A 6,861-nucleotide genomic window follows, 5' to 3' on the forward strand; every position below is an offset into this window, starting at 1 on the left:
TTTTCTTTCGTCTCAAACTCTCCAACACAATCAAGGATGATCTCACAATGAAAACACAAATCTTCTTCTTTACAAGAACAAGGAACACAAGGCGAGTATCTTCAAACTATAACAAAAATCACGGGTGCGTCACCGCCTTAACGATCCATTCGTGGACAGCTCCCTTCGGGTGGTGGTCCAGATCCGTGGTGGCCATTCCCAAGAGGTAGTTTGTTCTCTTCTTCTCCCTTCCGAAAGGTACGTCCTTTCCTTTGTAGAAGCAAACACTCTTTTCTTCCTCCAGTCTCCCCCACTGCCGGATCCCTCTTCTCTCTTGTTGGAGAGAGAGAATAGGCCATTAGAACCGTCAGCTGTGCTTAATTGCCTCTGATCACCTTGACTCACATGCCGGGCTGCGCTACTATCCATGGGACCAGCCTGCCCTCTGGTGGTCCTTCCGCATATATCATTAAATAGTCTCTGCCTTAATCTTTGGATTTAATTTTTCACAAAAGCAGGGATGTGGTTTGACGAACAACATTGCCCACCAATGATAGCACGGACTACAAAGGGAAAACCAGCCACGTCGCGGACACCGACGTCTTGCTTCCGGACAAGCTAAACACCTTCTTCGCCTGCTTTGAGGATAACACAGTTTCACCAACGCAGGCTGCTACCAAGGACTGTGGGATCTCCTTCTCCGTGGCCGACGTCAATAAGACATTTACGCGTGTTAACCCTCGCAAAGCTGCCGGGCCAAGACGGCATCCCTAGCCGCGTCCTCAGAGCATGCGCAGGCCAGCTGGCTGGAGTGTTTAAAGGACATATTCAATCTCTCCCTATCCCAGTCTGTTGTCCCCACATGCTTCAAGATGGCCACCATTGTTTCTGTTCCCTAGAAAGCTAAGGTAACTGAACTAAATGACTATCATCCTGTAGCACTCACTTCTGTCATCATGAAGTGCTTTGAGAGCCTAGTCAAGGATCATATCACCTCTACCTTACCTGACACCCTAAACCCACTTCAATTTGCTTACCGTCCCAATAGATCCACAGACGATGCAATCACCATCGCACTGCACACTGCCCTATCCCACCTGAACAAAAGGAATACATATGTAAGAATGCTGTTCATTGACTATAGCTCAGCATTCAACACCATAGTACCCTCCACCTCCATTTTGCTGATCCTCAACACTGGGGCCCCACAAGGATACGTGCTCAGCCCCCTCCTGTCATCTCTGTTCACCCATGACTGCGTGGCCACGCACACTTCCAACTCAATCATCAAGTTTGCAGATGACACAGCAGTAGTAGGCCTGATTACCAACAATGAGTTGGTAACAATGACCCAAATCCAGACAGCAGATGTTCTGAAAGAGCTGCAAAACCTGGACCCGTACAAATCAGCTGGGCTAGACAAACTGGACCCTCTCTTTCTAAAACTATCCGCCGCCATTGTTGCAACCCCTATTACCAGCCTGTTCAACCTCTCTTTCGTATCGTCCGAGATCCCTAAAGATTGGAAAGCTGCCGCGGTCATCCCCCTCTTCAAAGGGGGTGACACCCTAGACACAAACTGTTACAGACCTATATCCATCCTGCCCTGCCTATCTAAAGTCTTCGAAAGCCAAGTTAATAAACAGATCACTGACCATTTCGAATCCCACCGTACCTTCTCCGCTGTGCAATCCGGCTTCCGAGCTGGTCACGGGTGCACCTCAGCCACGCTCAAGGTACTAAACGATATCATAACCGCCATCGATTAAAGACAGTACTGTGCAGCCGTCTTCATCGACCTGGCCAAGGCTTTCGACTCTGTCAATCACCGTATTCTTATCGGCAGACTCAATAGCCTTTGTTTTTCTAATGACTGCCTCGCCTGGTTCACCAACTACTTTGCAGACAGAGTTCAGTGTGTCAAATCGGAGGGCATGTTGTCCGGACCTCTGGCAGTCTCTATGGGGGTACCACAGGGTTCAATTCTCGGGCTGACTCTTTTCTCTGTATATATCAATGATGTCGCTCTTGCTGCGGGTGATTCCCTGATCCACCTCTACGCAGACGACACCATTCTGTATACTTCTGGCCCTTCCTTGGACACTGTGCTAACTAACCTCCAAACGAGCTTCAATGCCATACAACACTCCTTCCGTGGCCTCCAACTGCTCTTAAACGCTAGTAAAACCAAATGCATGCTTTTCAACCGTTCGCTGCCCGCACCCGCCCCCCCGACTAGCATCACCACCCTGGACGGTTCCAACCTAGAATATGTGGACAACTATAAATACCTAGGTGTCTGGCTAGACTGTAAACTCTCCTTCCAGACTCATATTAAACATCTCCAATCCAAAATCAAATCGAGAATTGGCTTTCTATTTCGCAACAAAGCCTACTTCACTCACGCTGCCAAACTTACCCTCGTAAAACTGACTATCATACCGATTCTCGACTTCGGCGATGTCATCTACAAAATTGCTTCCAATACTCTACTCAGCAAACTGGATGCAGTCTATCACAGTGCCATCCGTTTTGTTACCAAATCACCTTATACCACCCACCACTGCGACCTGTATGCTCTAGTCGGCTGGCCCTCGCTACATATTCGTCGCCAGACCCACTGGCTCCAGGTCATCTATAAGTCTATGCTAGGTAAAGCTCCGCCTTATCTCAGTTCACTGGTCACGATAACAACACCCACCCGTAGCACACGTTCCAGCAGGTGTATCTCACTGATCATCCCCAAAGCCAACACCTCATTTGTCCGCGTTTCCTTCCAGTTTTCTGCTGCCAGTGACTGGAACGAATTGCAAAAATTGCTGAAGCTGGAGACTTTTATTTCCCTCACCAACTTTAAACATCAACTATCTGAGCAGCTAACTGATCGCTGCAGCTGTACATAGTCCATCTGTAAATAGCCCACCCAATCTACCTACCTCACCCCCATACTGTTTTTATTTGAATTACTTTTCTGCTCTTTTGCACACCAGTATCTCTACTTGCACATCATCATCTGCTCATTTATCACTCCGGTGTTAATCTGCTAAATTGTAATTATTCGCTCCTATGGCCTATTTATTGCCTACCTCCTCATGCCTTTTGCACACACTGTATATAGACTTTCTTTTTTCTACTGCGTCATTGACTTGTTTATTGTGTTATTGGCTTGTTTATTGTTTACTCCATGTGTAACTCTGTGTTGTTGTCTGTGTCACACTGCTTTGCTTTATCTTGGCCAGGTCGCAGTTACAAATGAGAACTTGTTCTCAACTAGCCTACCTGGTTAAATAAAGGTAAAATATATATATTTTATTTTTTTTACAAATGAGTGTGGGAGTGTGGTGCTAGGAAAATGACTTTTCACCAAATGTCAACAAAACAAAGGAGCTGATCGTGGACTTCAGGAAACAGCAGAGGGAGCACCCCCCTATCCACATCGACGGGACCGCAGTGGAGAAGGTGGAAAGCTTCAAGTTCCTCAGCGTACACATCACTGACAAACTAAAATGGACCACCCACACAGACAGTGTGGTGAAGAAGGCACAATAGCACATCTTCAACCTCAGGAGGCTGAAGAAATTTGTCTTGGCCCCTAAAACCCTCACAAACTTTTACAGATGCACAATTTAGAGCATCCTATGGCAACTGCTCCGCCCGCAACCGCAGGGCTCTCCAGAAGGTGGTGCGGTCTGCCCAACGCATCACCGGGGGCAAGCTACCTGCCCTCCAGGACACCTACAGCACCCGATGTCACAGAAAGGCCAAAAAGATCATCAAGGACAACAACCACAAAAAGCCACTGTTCACCACGTTGTCATCCAGAAGGTGAGGTGAGTACAGGTGCATCATAGCTGGGACTGAGAGTCTGAAAAACAACTTCTATCTTAAGGCCTTCAGACTGTTAAATAGTCATCACTAGCACATTAGAGGCTGCTGCCCTATATACATGGACTTGAAATCACTGGCCACTTTAATAATGGAACACTAGTCACTTTAATAATGTTTACATATTTTGAATTACTCATCTCATATAGATATATATATACACTGCTCAAAAAAATAAAGGGAACACTTAAACAACACATTGTAACTCCAAGTCAATCACACTTCTGTGAAATCAAACTGTCCACTTAGGAAGCAACAGATTGACAATAAATTCCACATGCTGTTGTGCAAATGGAATAGACAAAAGGTGGAAATTATAGGCAATTAGCAAGACACCCCCAATAAAGGAGTGATTCTGCAGGTGGTGACCACAGACCACTTCTCAGTTCCTATGCTTCCTGGCTGATGTTTTGGTCACTTTTGAATGCTGGCGGTGCTCTCACTCTAGTGGTAGCATGAGACGGAGTCTACAACCCACACAAGTGGCTCAGGTAGTGCAGCTCATCCAGGATGGCACATCAATGCGAGCTGTGGCAAGAAGGTTTGCTGTGTCTGTCAGCGTAGTGTCCAGAGCATGGAGGCGCTACCAGGAGACAGGCCAGTACATCAGGAGACGTGGAGGAGGCCGTAGGAGGGCAACAACCCAGCAGCAGGACCGCTACCTCCGCCTTTGAGCAGGAGGAGCACTGCCAGAGCCCTGCAAAATGACCTCCAGCAGGCCACAAATGTGCATGTGTCTGCTCAAACGGTCAGAAACAGACTCCATGAGGGTGGTATGAGGGCCCGACGTCGGAGGTCCCTCATCATGGGTTGTAGACTCCGTCTCATGCTACCACTAGAGTGAGAGCACCGCCAGCATTCAAAAGTGACCAAAACATCAGCCAGGAAGCATAGGAACTGAGAAGTGGTCTGTGGTCACCACCTGCAGAATCACTCCTTTATTGGGGGTGTCTTGCTAATTGCCTATAATTTCCAGCTTTTGTCTATTCCATTTGCACAACAGCATGTGAAATTTATTGTCAATCAGTGTTGCTTCCTAAGTGGACAGTTTGATTTCACAGAAGTGTGATTGACTTGGAGTTACATTGTGTTGTTTAAGTGTTCCCTTTATTTTTTTGAGCAGTGTATATATACATGTATATATACTGTATTATATCCTATTCTACTGTATCTTAGTCTATGCCGCTGTGATATTGATTCTCCAAATATTTATATATTCTTAATTCCATTCCTTTGCTTTAGATTGTGTGTATTGTTAGATATGATTTGTTGGATATTACTGCACTGTTGGTGCTAGAAACACAAGCATTTCGCTACATCCGCAATAACATCAGCTAAACACGTGTATGTGACAAATAAAATCTTATTTAATTTGGAATGTGCCATAGATGGGAACACAGACCAATCAGTTGACTTGGGGGGGTTAAAAACACGTGCCTGTGAGCTTTTCCTGCCAGTGTCCCCTAGCAGCAAAGACACCAGAGCACTTGCCTGTAAACTCATGAGAGAACATCGGCCCCATGTGTTTGTAACATGTAATAGCTTCATTAATTAATTTCATTATTTTGCAGGGATTCACACTTTCAGTACAATTACAGTACAATATCCTACACGTTATATAACAAGCTAATGGTATTGTGTGATTCTTACTGCATGGTTGACATTTACATATCGTTTCCCTCTGTCGTACAGTCGTTTCCCTCTGCTCTACTCTGCTCCGTCGTGCATAATAACAACCATCTAGCATTGGGGTATTTTGCTGTCATATTTTTGGGTTTCTGTGACCACTAACAGAGATTAGAATTCCCCTTAAGCAAACCACTAAACTCTGCAGAGGTTGAATAAGGTCAGGAGACACATTCATTGTGAAGACAATAGACAGGAGACACACATGTTAACCCGGTTTGATTTATTTACAGCCTTAGAATGACTTTTTTAGGTAATCATTTTCTAATCCTCCCTCTTGGTCTGTCTTTACAGAGTTTAGTCTAAAGGTATTAGCTACTTGTCTGTGCCTGAGCACAGAAAAATAAAAAGAGCCTGGAAATGATAACCTGTCAGATAACCTGCAGTAATAAAATGCCTGTACCACTGTATTTAAATGTAGCATGTTTGCATGAAAGCACATACTATATACTGTTCACTGTCCTTCAGTTCAGTACAGTTATTAATATGTGTAATGTGGACATTCAAGATTAATTAAGTTAATATTCAGTTAAGAGGAATTAACACAATGCTTAGCATATTTATATGTTTTCCCTTTATGTAATACTCATGATTTCCAGTGTTATATTTGGGACAGTCATTTGTGTACAGGTTATTGGTCACTAGACTTGATACTGAATGTTATGGATTGTTTTCATATCTGTTGATAGTGATTGACGCCAGACTGGAGGTACAAGGACCAAGGCCACTGATTATTTTTGTATTCTGTGACACTGTGTGATTCTGTATCAGCAGATGTTGTGACTTCCTACAAGCCTCCCGGTGGGTGTTTACAGAACATTGGTGTGTGCGATTAGAATATAAAGGCCCGCTTAGAGAAGGCGAGATAGACATTTTCTGTGCTGGATTGCATTACATTGCATTACAATATGGATGTACTGTATTCAAACATAAGGCTCTCTCTCTCAGACTAGGCCCTGCTAAAACTAAAGCCCTGTTCAGAGTATTCCTCCAGTGAAGGTGGGGGGTCGGTACAGTAAATTATGTCCAATCCCAAACTGCCCATGTCTGGGATTTGGGGGTGGGAGGAGTGTATCCCTCTGGTGGTTGATTCTTTACATGGACTTGGGTGAAGTTTCCCCGTAGATACTGATCTTGGGTCAGCATTGCATTTTCCAAACTAATGGTTAAAGTTAGGATTGGGGGAGGGGAAGTTGATCCTAGATCTGTACCTAGGTGAAACTTCACCACAGATAGTGGTTGATGCCTTGCATAACCTTTGGGCTTCTGAGTGGCGCAGCAGTCTAAGGCACTGCATCTCAATGCTAGAGG

Source organism: Salvelinus namaycush, chromosome 20 (genome assembly GCF_016432855.1).
Source record: "Salvelinus namaycush isolate Seneca chromosome 20, SaNama_1.0, whole genome shotgun sequence".
Taxonomy (NCBI): domain Eukaryota; kingdom Metazoa; phylum Chordata; class Actinopteri; order Salmoniformes; family Salmonidae; genus Salvelinus; species Salvelinus namaycush.